General features: G+C 43.9%; 1 protein-coding gene across 2 annotated transcripts in view; it reads right to left on the bottom strand.

Moving 5' to 3' along the window:
* The window catches only part of LOC132086218 (guanine nucleotide-binding protein G(q) subunit alpha), a 201,048-nt gene that overhangs the window by 42,201 nt on the left and 141,938 nt on the right, over window positions 1-16,909 (bottom strand). The window lies entirely within an intron of this gene.

Below are 16,909 nucleotides of genomic sequence, written 5' to 3' on the forward strand. Positions count from 1 at the left end.
GTTGGAACAGTCCCAGTTCAACAGCTGCTCTTGCACGTAGAAGCTCACCCACAATAAGTAGGAGCTGTACAGGATGAGAACTCCACAATGGGAGCAAATCCTCAGGGCAGCAATGATGCCCTAAGTTTTAGCTTTCATATTTTCCAGATTCTGTACTGTGTTAATATATAACTCTGAACTTCAAATAAAGTGTTAGCAAGTTCTCTTCACAGGGTAGTTAGACAAAACAATCCTTTTCCAGCCTGAGAACCAAGGACATCATTGCAGCTTCAGGCCTGTTGTGGTGTGCTGTATTGTCCCATTTTGGCCTTCCAGGTCACTTTCCCAGGTGTGCCTATACTCTCTCCCTTCCCCCTTACCCCCATGCTGAGTGAGTCCTGTCACTCAGACTTAGCATTCCAGCAAGGCATCGTGTGGTTGGTCAAGTTCAAAGGATGCCACTCAGGCCCAGGGGTCATTGGCCTGTCTGGGTGTCATCTTCCCCTGAGACCCTGCCCCTCTCACCTGGTTGGTGGCTCACCTGTACCTCCCCTCCCCCTGTCCCTGAGCTTAAAAAGGTCATCAGACCATGCGGTCGGCGTTCTGTTGGAGCAGGTCCTCACGTTCAGACCTCTATAACCATGGAATAAACCTCTGGACATTAAACCTTCCAGCAGAATCCTCTCCTTTTTCTCTTCACCATCGCCTGAAGCTATTCCTCTTGAGGTAACGGGGTTCCAACAAGCCTGGACTTGTTCAGTGCCCAGCTGCAACCACCAGCAAGCTAAGGTATCTCTGGGGTAATACACCGCAGTTGCTGCCTTTGGCCCAGCAGCGAGGGTCAGACTGGCCCAGGCACAATCCAACTGGTAATATTGGGAGCCTTTTTTTCCAATACAGGCCCAAAAGGTATAAACAACAGTGAATTAAGAGCAAACTGGGAAGATCGGACTTCATGACCTGAAGCTGTAATTGGACAATTAACTGCAATATGTAAATGGACCAAAACTTATACAAGTCTGAAAACTCATTACTTGGAGTCCATCTTAGTCCATCTCGGGTGGAGCCACGGCTGGGCTCTTGCACTGCCCAAAGTGTATCCTTTGAAGGTCTTTTTAATAAATACCTAGCTTATTCCTTTAACACTGCCTGGTCTCTGTTCTAGGTAGCTTATTTAGGCATCAGCAACAGTCCAGCACCAAAAACCGTACCTCTCCACTCTGATCCCGAGAGCAAGGGGAAAAGGAGCCAAGCCCAGCCCCTCACCCCCCAGCCAAAATCTCAAGGTATCTCTGCCTTTCCCAAGAGAAAGCCCCTCACCTGTGAGAGTGCAGTCAGCTGCACCCCTCACCCTCCTCCTTGGCTACATTTTGTGTCTCTTTTAAGTACTGTCGTTATCATCTCTCAGGCAATATATGGGAGAAAATTCCCTGAGAGAAAAAAAAAAAAAAAAAAAGAGAAAAATCCTAGCTTCCAACACCTGAGACGATATTAAAAGGAAATTACAAAAGGCTCAGGGACAAGACCAGTTGATTTTGGGAAGCTGTTAGATGTTGCTTGGGGAGTTTATCAGAATAGAGAAAACCAGCAAGAAATAGCCAAACAAAAAGTAGTTGCAGTTGTGGAAGCAATTTCCAAAGGAATGGTGCCCCTGAGGAAAGGAAGAGGAAAAGGGCATAGACAACCTACCTTGAACCTCCCTGGGAGATTTAGTATTAATCAATGTGCACATTGTAAGAAAGACAGACATTGGAAAAGGGATTGTCCGCAGTTGAAACACAAAAGCCTCCCCGTCATGGCCATCACCAATGAGGACTGAGGGGGACTGGAGGGTTCTTCCCCTGCAGAACCTCTGCTTACAGCTAAGCTGGGGAATGAGGAGGTAAATGAAGAGGTTGAATTCTTAGTAGATACAGGAGCTAGTTACTCTGTACTAAATCCAGTAAAAGAAAACTTGAGTAATGATTCCATAATGTTTGTTGGTGCAACAGGGAATTGTGAAACTCAGCAATTTCTCAAGCCCATTGATTAGGAAAACAGTGGATGACTCACTAGTTTTTGTATCTACCCAATTCACCAAAGCCTCTCCTTGGGAAAGATTTATTTGTCGCAGACATTTTTTCATAGAAATCCTTTCTTTGGGATTTGTTCATCTTCTGGGAAGCTGAGGCCCCAGAAGAAGAATGTAAACAATTGTTATCGGCTGGTGTGGAATGTAACAGGTGCAGTGGTGATTGGGCTTCTGTGAGTGTTTGGATTTGCTAACCACTCACAGGAGAGTTTGTCCTTGCTTTCTTCTGGACACAGAAATTTGTTATTCATTCTTTTCTATGCTATTCTTAGCTTAGCAGCCTCTGCAACTTCTCACTTTATTCTTTTTAGTATAGTTATAATGTATTATATATCATATATCAATAAATCCAGCCTTCTGATCATCAACCAAGATTCTCGTCCACTTCTCTCACCCCTGAAGACCTCATCAGGTCACTGTAATATTTATTGGAAAAACTAAATGCTGAAATCAAATTTTAAAATGGCAAAATACAAGTTATTATTCTATAACCTAATTATGTGGAAGCCTTAATTTTTACACTACAGTCTCCAAAATCAGGCATGATTCATCTGCCAGTATCACTTGAGGATGCAGTGATTTCGATAGTCTGGGCTGGAGAGGTTCCAGGGAGATTCAGAAGAGCAGAGCCTGTAAGAACTGAATTGAAACCTAGAGCAGGACTGGTAAAGCAAAAGCAAGACCCTTTGAAAATAGAAAGCCATAAGGGGTTACAACCCTTTGTGGAAAAAATTATAAAACATGGCCTATTGAAGGAATGTGAATCCAAATTTAATACCCTTATTTTGCCAGTTAAGAAGGCAAATGGGAAGGATTACTGGCTGGTACAGGACCTTAGAGCCATAAATAAGATAGTAGAAGATATATACTTAGTAGTAGGAAATCCTTACACCTTGCTAACAACCTTGAGTGAAAAAATAAAGTGGTTTACAGTATTAGATTTGAAAGATGCCTTTTTCTCTATCCCTTTGAGTACTGAAAGTCAAGAGATTTTTGCTTTTGAGTGAGAAAAGGATGCTAGCTACAACTTTCTGTACCTAGAGAAGGCTGACAAAGCAGGAGTTATGCAAAACAACAGTATTATGAGAAACTACCCTCACTTTTAAAATTTTAAAGGTTTATTAAACCTTAACAAAAATACAACAAATGACTGAATAAGGAAAAATTACTGAGCTGGGAATCTCCGTGATCAGCAGCCACATGCTCGTCTACAAAATAGACGCTCTGCCTTTTATACCTTTAGCCTCTGCCAAAGTTTTGTCAGTCAACTCCTTCTTTGCTGTCCATGGGTGAAGATTACTTTCTTACATCTTGGTTGGAGGCCATGCGTTGTTATGCCACGCCTCCTAGTAATAAGCCGGCCCTCCCCAAATGCCCTGACTACTAAGGCTATTGCAAGGGGGAGGGGAAAGAGGACTATGGGAGGACATATTACAATAACATCACTATATACCTTAACATACACATAATATCTATCTCTTAATTGTGAGAGCCAACCATCACATTACTCATCTATAAGAGTATGGTGCTTACTTAAGCGCTGGGGTCAAGGAATGGCCACCTAGAAATTAGGACGTGGGACATTGAAGACCACCAAAGAAGACCCCCCCCAAAAGACCATATAAGGACTTTCAATAAGGAGTGCGACTATGTAAAATAAAGTAATACATATAGATCAAGTAAGCAGAGATAGCTAATGATTATGTAACCAGTGTGTATGATAAAAACTGTTTACCTGATGCTCCGTGCGCTCAATTAGAGGAAGGATCCTCCAAGTACCCAACACTGCACTAAAGAATGCCTGCTTTCTAATACTCAAAACTGTATTAGCAAGTTTCTATCTGACCAATTTCAGTATCAGAACAAGAGTAGTTTTAACTAATAACACTCTTCATTAATATGGTTAATACATTCTATTCAAAATAACCTTGTAATTGAACATTCAGCTTTGAAAGGAATGAGAGAGATTTGTCATTACAAACAAACTGTGGTTCAGCTGGCAAATAAAGTTAGATACTGAGAGATTAAAGAAACAATGGGAAGAACCATAAATTTCATAAGAATTCCACTGATTGACACAAGGAAAAGAAAAAGCAGGGGGTAGACATTATAAGGGGATATTAGGTGTTTTAGGAAGTCTGTACCTCTCAAGCACCTCAGCCAATGGGGAAAGAGAGAGGGAAATGAGGCTGGGAAATTAGGATAAAAAGGAGGCTGCATCCTCTAACAATTTGAGAGACTCCATGGGGAAATGCCCCATGGCCTATTCCTTTATTTGAATAAAGTTCCAGGACTCCTCTGTCTCCTTTTTGGACATAAACCTCTTTTGTTTGTGGATTCATTTTCCTGACAGCTTTATTTAAAATCCCAAGTTATGCCACCTAATGAAGACTGGCCATTGAAACATATCTGAACTTACTTTCAATAAATGAACTTCTGAAACATTTTCAACATAAACAAACATGGGGCAGGCACTTCAAACTAACATCCATCTCCATCCATTAATTACTGTTTTTCAGTATCTTTGAAGTCACATTTCTGTTGGAAATAGTCCCATGATATATTAGCATTTTCTCAGGATGAATTCAATCAGATGAACTTCCAACCAGCCAGCCTCATCTCTGTGCCCAGGAAGATCATGGAAGAGATCATCCTGGAAGATGTGTCAAAAACCATGGAAGACAGAAAGGTGATTAGAGAGAGCTAAAATGGTTTTACAGAGAGCAGTGGGTCAATGTCCAAATGGAGACCTGTAATCAGTGGTGTCCCTCAGGGGTCCATATTGGGACCTTTAGTGTTCAATACCTTTATTAATGACATAGTGGGATTGAGTGCACTCTCAGCAAGTTTGCAGATGACATAATGTTGAATGGTGAGGTTGATACACTTCAGGGAAGGGATACCATCTTGATGGCTCAGGAGAGTCTCCATCCTTTGCTGGATGCAGAGAATAGCATAGTGTCGGGATGAGGAAAAGGCCGAGGTACTTAATGCCTTCTTTTCCTCAGTCTGTAATACCAAAGCCAGTTGTCCTTAGGATCCCAGCTCCCAGGGCAATAGAACCAGATGATCTTTACATGTCTCTTCCAATCGAAAACATTCTATGAATTTCTGTAACTCTCAACTCAATCTAGTATATACTCCAATTAATCAAGAGACGGCATTAAGGGATGGGTAAAGGTAGATAGCTATAGCCTTCATCTATTTCTAAGTCCTTTTCCTTTCCAAGGCCAAGAATAAGATTGCTTAATTTAGGAATACTGCCTAGTACCTCTTCCCAAACTCAGGGTATCTGGTGGAGTGAGATACTAAATTATTAATACTGACATGTTAATAAACCCCATGCTTAGATGAAGTCCTGCTGGAAGTCCTTATGAACACAGGAGAAATTCTTGGGGATATACTGCCTCTGAAATGCACTGCTTAGGAGAAGGAATGTGACTGGCACCACACTAGAAAGCAAAATCTCTACACATAAATTTATTGAGATAGAGCTGGTTATTCACACTAATAAAATGGTTAATCTAAGACTAGTAAAGATGACTTATTACAACACAGTCAGCAATTAGACCTTTTCTTAATCTATATGAGGAGAGTGGGAGTACAGGGGAAGAAAGAAGGGAGAAAACCCAAGAAATTAGGTTTATTATTTAACAGAAAGTTTGTTCAGGAGATTACAGGGAGGAGGTAAGTAGGTTAAGCAGCATCAGGAAGTCTAAGAAGATTGACTACTGGAACTGCACCCTACCTTCCCTGGGATAGTCTTGTCTGGCAGACAGGACACATGATATGGAGGATTCCCTATGCTCTCTCCACCTGGCAAAATGCAGTGACTTAAGATATGGGAGTGGTGGCATCCTGCCTGATGCAGCAGGAGCATCTCCTCTGTGACTACCTCACTTTCCCAGGTGTCTTAGGTATGAGGGTCTGCAAGTGGAACCAAACAATGATGAGGATGATGGTCCATCTATGTTGGAGGTGTTGTCAAGGTTAAGCTGGCCTATGCACCATATCCAAACCATTTACATAAAGAAAAAAAGGCAGGTTATTGTCATAGCAGACTCTCTTTTGTGGGGAATGAAAGGTCCTATGTTTTCCTTTGTCCTTCCAGTTGCAGGGAATGATGAGGAAAGTAACAGGAAGAGCCAGCTGGTCGATACCTGGCTTTGTGACTGATGAATTTTGGGTTTTTAATCACAGGTCAGTTCATGTGACTCTAGGCCTGCTGGTGTCAAATGAGATACATCTTTCTCAAAAGGGAAAAAGGGTATTTGTGCAAGAGTTAGCAGGGCTCATTGTAAGAGCTTTAAACTAGATTTGAAGAGGTAAAGGTGTAGCAGGCACAGGGCCTGCAATGCCTCCATGGCATTCAGCAACCTAAGATAGGAAATGCCTAGTCATGATGACTGGACCTAAGAAGCCCCTCTTCTGCCTTCAGATCCTTGCTTATCTCTCTGTAAGACTATAGGTCACATTCGCCTCAACCCTTACTATTGGACAATTTCTAAAACTCCTGTACCCTATATAAAGCCCTACTTTTGCCCAGCTCGGCAGAAGAGCTGTCTGTCCCTGAGAACCTTCACAGAAGACATCAATAAAGACATCTCTGTGGAACCTTACACAGCCTTCTCCTCTGTCTCCTGGCATCTGCCAAAGGTACTTAGCAAGCCAAGAGCTGAAATCATGAATGAGCTGATAATCACTAAGAACTGAGCTTGCTAAGACTGCCTGTGGCTCTGGAGCCTGCCTGAGGGGCCCGGACAGGTCGTGCTTAATTGGATTTCTCTGTCTTGGGCACCCATGACAGCCAGGGTCTGAGAGACCCCAAAAACACCAGAGTTGCCTCATTAAGGGATAAAACCAAGCTTGCTATAGATAAGCCTGGAATCAGCATGCCAATGTTTGAGGGACAGTGTGATAGTAACGTCCTTCAATCCGATCCACTATATGTTGACTACTCTGGAGTACATTTGAAATGTCCCTGTATTAATGTGCACAGAACCATAGCCATTTCAGTGGAGGTAGGGGATGGAGATCTTTGCAGCAGCAAAGATGCAGAGGTTGTCAATGCATTAGAAACCATGGAAGCACCTAAGAACACTAAGGCAAGGCTGTGGGTATTGTCTACCTCAACTTTAGTAAACCCTTCAACATCATTGCTAACATCATTGTCTTGGAGAAACTGGACACTTATAGCTTGGATGGTGTCCTAGGGTGATGTTATGATGCTTGTATCCCCAATCGGGTGTTCTGTTTATGCTGTATATCATATTCTGTGTCTTTAAGACTGGCTCTGAGAGCAAAGGCAGGGAGAAGAAGAAGCACAGATTTTTGTTATCAGCCTGCACTCACTCCTCCACATTCAGCTGGAACACAGAACGCCACTGTGGTGTCTGGGCATGGACAGGGCAGAACACGGTGCTCCGTTGCTTTTTAGTTAGTTTAGCTAGCTGAGGCAGTCTGAGTTTTCCCTGGACTGTTTTTCTTTCCCTTTTCTTGGAACTGTTCAAACCTGCTCCGGACTGGGACCTGGGGAAACACCGAGAGCTCGCACTTTGTAGCCTACCGGGGCCTACTCTGGGCAGCAGCCTTTCCCAGCAGTGGAGGGACTGATAACAGAGCGACCACCCACAGGAGATACTTTCTAAATTTGTCATCTCTTCAGAGCAGCGAATGAGTTTTGTCCTCTGGTATTGTTCATTTTTTGTGCTGAGGAGTGCTTTGCCTGTTAAATAAACAGGGTTTTTTTCCACTTCTCTCCGTCAAAATTTTTCCTGACCCGGTTGGAGGGAGGGGCAGTGTGGGTTTGCTTTCTGGGGGAGCCCCTTTTGGAGGTTTTCTCCCAAATTTGCCCTAAACCAGGACAGATGGGTATACTCTTCACTGAGTAAAATACTGGCTCAGAGACTGGACTCAAAGAGTTGCGGTGAATGGAGTTAAACCCAGTTGGAAGTTGGTCCCACGTGGTGTTGCCCAGGGCTCAGTACTGGGACCAGTCAGGTTTAATATCTTTATCAATGGTCTGGATGAGGAGATTGGGTGCACCCTCAGTATGTTTGCAGATGACACCAAATTGGGTGGAAGTGTTGATCTGCTTGAGGGTAGAAAGGCTCTACAGAGGGATCTGGGCCAACTGGATCGATGGGTTGAAGCCAACTGAAGAATGTAGAGCACAAGTCATATGCAAAGCAGCTGAGGGAACTAGGGTTTTTTAGTCTGGAGAAAAGGAGGCTTAGGAGAGACCTTATTGCTCTCTACAACTACCTGTCATACTGACAGTTCAAATTAAAAAAAAAAAAACACAAAATAATCTGATTAAGTAGCCATAAGTCATAAGCTTTGGTTAACTCCATTTATTATATTTCTGTTCTTTGGGACCTGTTTCTTCTGGAATTGGATGGTGCTACACTTACTGAGTTATTGTTGGGATTTGGTGGGGGAGTTCTGTCAGTTTTCTTTTTGCTAAAAACTGTACTGACTGATGAGACTACCCAAAACAAGCAGTAATTTTGACCATGTGCTAGAAAACAATAAGCTCTGAAGGGCAACGGAGTTTTTATGCACTTTTGAAAAATACATATAACTATCGTCTCTGAATTCCACATAAGCAAAATATCAAAGTAGTTGTAGCAGTTTTTCCAACATCAGAGTTGCCAGACTGAGACAAGCATCCTCTTTGGGAACATCCAGTACAGTAAATGGAATAAATTTCCACTATAGTAACACATGCTGTGAGCAAAGCTAAATGTAAAGTACTGGTTGCATGTTCAGAAATGTGGATGTTTGCATCTCTGAGCCTCTTTACCACTTGCAAAAAGTTGAGGCATGCTTACCAGCTTCCAGAAATATCTAATCTTAGTCTAAAGTAAAATAAATATAGTAAAGCTTAGTAGGTGTAGAAGAAAGATGCACTATGTTCTTTTTATTCTTATCCCCATCCAAATCCTACCTAATTACTTCTCTGAATTTATAATTTCTACATGGCTCAAAACCAAAATTAGGAGGCAACTAAAAAACTAAAGTCATCAAATGAAAAAACAGTTGTGCAAATTTTTAAAAACTTCTAAATGGGAAATGGAGTTAAAAATTATAGATATGAAAAGCACATTCAGTACTGCATTAAAAAAAAAAATCTTGAAAGAAATGCATCCTGTATACTGTTTAATGCAATCTCACTTGCCTTTCTGAATTTCCCTAGTTCAACTGCTTAATCTTCAGTTTTTCTACAGGAAGCACCATTACAAAGCAAATTCCATGCCTTTGTTCAAACCTTTCTTTTAGATTTAGTATGTCTATTGCATGATAGAATAACCATATGTGTATAACTAAAAAAATGCATTAAATACTGACTGGCATAGATAAAGTGGGGTAGGAACTTGAGGGAGAATGATATTTAATTATCCAAAATGTAATAAAACACAAGGAAGAGAAGCTAAACTAATATCCTCAGTGCTTGGGTAACAACTAGAAAACCCTTGGTTGGAGGTACACAATGCCGTAACTCATCTATCTAATGGGGTAATGAAAGTGAAGTTTCTTAGCAAGGTTATGGCAAGTTTTCCAGTTACATTTTAAAAGTTTCCTATGGTGATGAGTCTTCACAAATTCTGCAAGTTGTAACACAAATGTGAGATGATACTTCTAACAACTGTATCTTGGCAAAACTGTTGCTTCTCTTACCTTTAGACTTTGAAAAACCGTGATATAATCAAACTGCTGACTAGCAACTTGTTCCTATTTAGGTTTAGGTCTGTAGAGTTTATATATAGAAAAATATCTAATCTCACTCAGCTATAATTTCAGGCTATCCACACTGTGGTGTTGGTTTGCATGTGTCTCATACTGTGAATGGTTTCTTTGAAGCCATAAATGGAAGTGGTTTAATGGTAAATAAGTGGGTAAGTCACCCAGCAATGTATGTGGGAAGTGAATAATATCTTTTTATAAGTTGCGCTCTTGACTTTAGTGCAGATACAAGTCTAGAAATTACTTAGAAAACAGTACGAACATACAACCATTGGTGCACCCAGTGGTAAAATATGGAATCCATTTGCTGAGCTACCAAGAGATGCAGATCAACTCCCATCTTTCAGGAAACTTACTTCCTTAGACACTCCTCTAACCCCTTCTGGTAAATGCACATCTATCAGATGTCTTCTTGCAGTGTACTAGCAGTGGATAGAAAACATCAAAATTGTTGCTAAGATTGACAAAGCAGATCGGAAGATGACAGAATGTGCAAGTATAGAAACTTACAGAATATATTAGAAGCTAGCAACAGAATTTAGAAACAACAAAAATACAGGGAAAGAGATTTAGAAAGACAACACATACCAATGGTGAGGGGGAAAAAGCAACACTGAACAGATTAAAAATACCACTATTGTAAAAATGCTGGGGCAAAAAACCTCACAAGACTACAGGAGAGATTCATGCAAGGGATGAAGGAAGAAGAAGAATGAGATTGACACATGTTTAAAAACATATACAAGAGAGCTGGTGGCCAACAATTTTTCCAGTTTTATATATTAAGTCAGATGAAATTACTGAAATCTCACCAAGTCAGTAAGACCTGGATGCTTACTTCCTTTTAAGTGCTTTCTCAATTGCAGTAATAAATTTCTTTTTTTTTCTGCTTTGTGACATTGGGACTTAAAGCTGGCAAATTTTGTTTAGATGTTTGTCATGGTTTAGGCATGGTACTCCCCAATGTGAGAAGCAACTGCTCACTTTGAAAATTTAGAAAGGTTTATTAAACCTTAACAGAAACACAACAAAGGACTACATAAGGAAAAAGCTGCAGCACTGGGAACTACCCCTCATGTATACCACGTGGCCAGTTAGTCTTCAAGATGGATGCTCAGTCTTTCATACCCCTGGGGGTTGCATCAGCTACCCCTGGCCTCTCCCAAAGTCTGTCAGTCAGTTCTTCTTTGCCATTTATCAGTGGAGACTGCTTTCTTGTAACTTGATTGGAGGTAAGGTGTTGCCATGCCACACCCCCTAAGCAACAAGCTTTTCCATTCCCAACTGCCCCATGCAAGGGACACATGTGCACGCCTTCTTTTTTACCTGTCCTAGACAACTCCGGCTGTCTGATGGTCACAATACAGGGAAGAAAGGAAACCATGGAGAGAACAGAGGACATCTAAAACATCACTAAAGCTTTTCTTAATATTCGCACAATAGTTATCTTTTAATTGTGAGAGTCAATCATCTCATTATCCATCTATAACAATCCCCCCTTTTCTATTTTATAAGTTATTTGGCTTGAGTAATTAACTTATTTTTACTAGTATCTGTTGATGTGGGTGAGGACAGTGGGAAAGGGTTTTAAGTAAAATGATTGGTAGAGTTTGTGAACAGAGGTCCAGTATGGCTTTTACCCCCACCTCCCATGCCTAAAGGGTTGCTGCCTGCAGCAGGGTTATTATAATCTTCTCGGTGGCAAGTACAGGGGCCAACCTGGTTTTGCCCTCTGGTTCTCACTATACTTCAGTTTTAAGTGAATCATTTTAATGTTTCTCATTGTTCCTCCCCTTAACAGATACTTGTAATTTTCATAGCACAATTATATTAATGACTAATTTAATTTAAATTTTTTGTTCAAAAATGTTACTTAAACAGTTATTTAAAGCACTTAAGAGTAGTCATGAGGCTTTTACTTGTTTTTAACAAAGTACGGTACACATTTATACATTTTAACAAGTCTATAACAAAACTAAGGCACAAGGTAAGAATGTAAATAACAACAGTTTGACTGGGTTGGTTTGTATTACTGTTATAAACTAAGTTGAACTCTACATATTGTACACAGGGAGTTAGGGGCTCCTCTGGTCAGTAGAGCTCAGTAGTGATACATACACATTGACACACACGAACACATACATGTTTTCTTAGGTGAGACAGCAGCTAGATGCACAGAGCTGTGCATCCAGAGCCGTGTTTCTGGGCATGCTCAGCTCATGTCTGCATGTAGGGTTATGTGCAGAACTTGTACACACACACAGGTATTTGTTTACTGGTATAGAGCCTTGGCATACAGAGGTACCTGTTAGCAGCACACACCTGCACACACTCATGGAGCTGTGCACACTCTACTTGCACACTCTAGCACACGTGTGCCACAGAGACACTCACTTATATACAGTCTCTACTAATGCACACATGCTCACAAACACATGACTTGCTTGTACATAGAACTTGTGTACATCAACACAAGCATATAAATCTGTGCACACTAATATGGGTAATGTTATTAACACACATCTTACATAGGGCTATGCTCACACTTGCAGATTCTGTGCACACTCACAAACACAGGGCTGTACACTAACATAGTCATACTGAGAGGAAAGAGGAAAATTTAACACACATGCATATAATAATGCACACAACATGCATATGCTTTGGTACTTGTGTGTGCACTCAGAGCTGTGCACAGTGGCACACACAGGTATTGCATGTGCAGATTCACACTTTGGTACACATGTACCCATAGATACACACTGGCACATATGTGTAAAGCACTCCCCAGAGCTCTTCTGGGAAGAGAGTAGTAGGATACCTACTGTTTGTTACCACCCTGCCACTTCTAGGTAGTATTTTACCCTCTGTGCCTTTGGGGTGGGATCAGACAGTGTTGTTTTAAAGGAAAGGTTAAAGTAAGATTGTATTGGACTTCCATCCTCCATCTCTCACCTTACAATGCCTGGAGGGCACAAAACGGAGTGCTTTTTGTTGTTCTGTTCTCCCCCCAGAATGATGAAAACACTGAGGCACTTCTTAGCAGAGACCCAAGGCTTTGAAATGAAGAGGTGCCAAACCTTCAAACTTTCCATGTTTTCATGGCACACATCAACACGTCTTATCTTGTACCTCCCCTCCTCCAAGGCCAAGTAGACTCACTGCATCCTCTCAGGAGAGGGCAACACAAAAACTAAACCCAAGTCCCCTTCTCCCAGCCACTCAAACAAGAAGCTATCCCTCCTCCCTTGCCAGGTAAAATTTTAAGAGGATTTCTGATATAATGAGAAGCACTTAGAAACACAACACAAAAATTTCTATCAAACTAGTCTTTGAACTGCCCAAACTATTCAACACAATCAGGCAGTGCATCAAATCCCAGACACAGAGAGAATAGCTCGGCTCTAATACTAGTAAGATTTCACACTGCTAACAGCATCCATGTGCAAAGTCTCTATAAGGCACCCAGAAACTGCTTTCTTTGGAAGGTCCTGCAAGTTCGCAAATGAAGTGATCTCAAATGCATTAATAAATGTGGAATGTCAGCAGATGCTTCCCAACCTATCTTACAACATCAATCACAACTGGATCTGCACGTAAAACTGACTAGTAATGTACAACATCTAAATATGTGACAGTGAACAAGAAATCTCTACAAATGCACTGCTCAAAGAGTAAATAAATAGGTCATCATATTCTCTACCACTTTCACACTTACACCGTTGTGTTTTGTTAAGGGATACCTGTTATGAACAAAAATTCAGTTGATTTTTTTCTGTGAGAAAAAAGTTACCACTACTGCTGGGCTGCTGCCTGTATTATGGTAATTATGGGTCGTTGTTGTTAATGGTTGTTTTTGTATTAGTAAAAGCCCTGGCTGAGGTAATGGCCCTTCTCCGAGACAGTGACGGGTGGGGACCTTCCCGAACAGTGAGGAGAAGAGACCTGGGGGGGGGGGTTATGCAAAGTGACTCCAGGACCAGCATGCTGTGTGGGACCCCTACTCCAAACGCACGGAGAAAACCCCAAAAACAACGAGCCAAATAAGAGTTGAGAGACTGGAGTGATGTCTGGACGTGAGGAGCCGAGTGCTGAGCCTGCAGAGATGCTGAACACCTTCAGAGCCCCTCTCGCCCTGACCATGGGAGTCGTCCCAAAACCGGGAGCGGGCAGGCAGGAACAGAGAAAACTAACATCGGATGGGGTCCCCATGCCCTAATGGCTCCCACGAGGACGTGATTCCCCAGCTCTGCCCCTAATGGACAGAGCTGTGCTTATCCTCCTCCTCTGAGTTGCCCTGGGAGAGACGACGGGAGACTGCAGGCCCGCCGAGCTGCCCAATCCTGAGCTGATCACTTTTAATAATGGCATTAAAAAGGAGAAGAAGTCTCCTGGCCCTGTTTATTTCAATACCTTTTAACTAAAAGGGTGTGCTTTGAGATGACTACTAGTCCCCTTGACAGAACTTGTCTCCTTGATTAGTTAAAAGGTGAGAGAAAGAAAGAAGGAAAAAGGGAGAAAAAGAAAGAAGAAGCTTTGCCTTCTTCTTGGAAAGTAAAAGCAAATTATATTCTTGGAACACTAGTGGAAGCAGCTGCTAAGCCACTCATGTGCTGCTCTTGTTTTCGTGCGGCTCTACGCTGATGTATATTTCGGGGGGGGGGTTCTGCAGCTTGATGCCCCGGCCAGCCCCACTGGGCTCAGCTGCCTCCCGCCACCCTGGCAGTCCCGAGTCGCCGCGGGCTGTGGCAGCTCAATTACAGTGATTTGTCACATGTCCCGCCTCTCCCTCGGCTTCGGGATTAAGCGAGACCTGCTGCCTGGGGACTAGGAACACATCCCGCGGCACAGCCGCCAGGCTGGTGACTGCTGTGATTTGCAAGATTACACAACTGAGCCCGCCCACTACCCTGGCGGCACCGCACCTCTAAATCTCTCGGTCTATGAAAGCGGAAGCCCGCACTGATGGACCCGCCTCCACACCCGGCAGCGCCAAGCTCAAAGGCACTCGGCAACAGTTGTCCTGTGCCTTTAAACTCCCCTGGTCCATGAGTGCAGCCTTTACTACCGGCAGTCCTGGGCTCCAGTGCATCTGATGGCCGCGGTCACCCTCAGTTGGGTAAGAACTGCTGAAAGCCACTAAGCCAGACGTTCCTGGCTTGCTACCGCCCATGCGGGCCCGTGCGGTCCCTGGCTGGTAAACCCCACGCATTTGGCGAAAGCTGCCGCCGGCAGCACTCACACCGCCTCTGGGAACCATCACCCACGTGGTGTCCAAATACCACAGCCAGCTCCCACAGAGGAGCCGTGGCGGACCTCGCACTCCAGCCAGTCTCTGAACGCCAACAGTGCCACGCATAACCTCGGCACCATGCCTCCGGCTCGGAAACTCCAAACATTTGGCAAAAGGCACCACTGGCAGCCCTCCCCCTACCCACGCCCGCCCCCCCCCCCCTGTAGCGGACTCCATAGAGCTTGCGAGAGCTCCATGAAGGATTGAGATTTAACAGTAGGAAATGCTGAGTCATGATGAGACAGCAAAATAAGCTCCTGTCTTCTACCCCTCGCCCCCACAGCTTATCTATGTAACCTCATAGGCCACTTCTCCCTGACCCTTACTGTTATGAACAAAAATTCGGTTAATATTTTTTTTGTGAGAAAAAGTTACCACTACTGCTGGGCTGCTGCCTGTGTTATGGTAATTACGGGTCGTTGTCGTTAATGGTTGTTTTTGTATTGGTAAAAGCCCTGGCTGGGGCGAGTTAATGGCCCTTCTCCTGAGACAGTAACGGGTGGGGACCTTCCCGAACAGTGAGGAGAAGAGACCTGGAGGGGAGGCGTTATGCAAAGTGACTCCCAAGACCAGAATGCTGTGGGACCCCCGACTCCAAGCTCACGGAGAAACCCCAAAAACAACGAGCCACCTAAGAGTTGAGAGACTGGAATGATGTCTGGACGTGAGGAGCCGAGTGCTGAGCCTGCAGAGACGCGGAACACTTTTGGACCCTCTCGCCCTGACCATGGGAGTCGACCCCGGCGGTGAGACCAGGCCGACTGAGTGGGAGGGGCAACAACTGGAAGGGATCACCAGGCCCTAAAGGCTCCCACGAGGATCTGATCCCCAGCTCTGCCCCTGGTGGACAAAGCTGTGCTTATCCTCCTCCTCTGAGTCGCCTTGGGAGAGACGACTGACGCTGCAAACCCGTCGAGCCGCCCAATCCTGAGCTGATCACTTTTAATAAAGGCATTAAAAAGGAGAAGAAGTCTCCTGGCCCTGATTATTTCAGCTGGGGGCGCTCGTCCGGGATAGCCACGCCACAAGAAGACTCAGGACCGGCCATCTTGGATCTTCAGAGGACAGCTGGCTACCAGGACCAGAGAGATCGGCTCAGGACAGCGACGCAGAGGAGCACCGGAGCACTGGACTGGTGAGAAATCCGGTGGCGGGAGTGGGAGACGTGCGCATGTGTGTGTGAGTGAGACGCGGGCCGGCAGCCGGACCCTCGACCTGAGAGTGGACCCCTTAGTACTGCGTTTCCGGCTTTTTGCGAGAAACCCGGCCAGGAACAGGGGGAAGCGAGTGGACTTAGTGTGAGTGAAGTCGTCTCCCAAGGGGGAATAAAGGGCCCCCCCCCCCCCTTCGGGCGTGTGAAGGGAATTTGTATGAGTGGCACGCACCCAAAATAAGGCCTGACAGAGGGAGGTCAGGCACCTTTGTAAGTCTCGAGAAGGATCTGAGTAAGATTTGTCAGTTCCGAGAAGGATTCGGGTGTTTCACAAGCCCTGCAGGCAAAGTAAGTCCTGACAAAGGGAGTCAGGCACAAACCCCAGCGAAGGAGGCTGTGGTTTGCTTTTAAGTCCTGATACGGTGAAGCCTAAGAATTGGCGGGTTAGGCAAACTAAAAATCAGGCAGTTGTTTTTCCTGACTGAGGGAGTCAGGCACGACCCGGTTTCTTAAGGCCGAGGTTTCATGTGTTCAAGTCCCGATAGATGTAAGACCTGACGTTGGGAAGTTGGGCAATCAAGAGATTGGGCAGTTGTTTCAGTATAAAGTCCTGAGCATCAGGCAGAAATTTGAAGTTCAGTGGAGGAGGCTGAAGCTCCTCAGACAA

This window comes from Ammospiza nelsoni, chromosome W (genome assembly GCF_027579445.1).
Source record: "Ammospiza nelsoni isolate bAmmNel1 chromosome W, bAmmNel1.pri, whole genome shotgun sequence".
Taxonomy (NCBI): Eukaryota; Metazoa; Chordata; class Aves; order Passeriformes; family Passerellidae; genus Ammospiza; species Ammospiza nelsoni.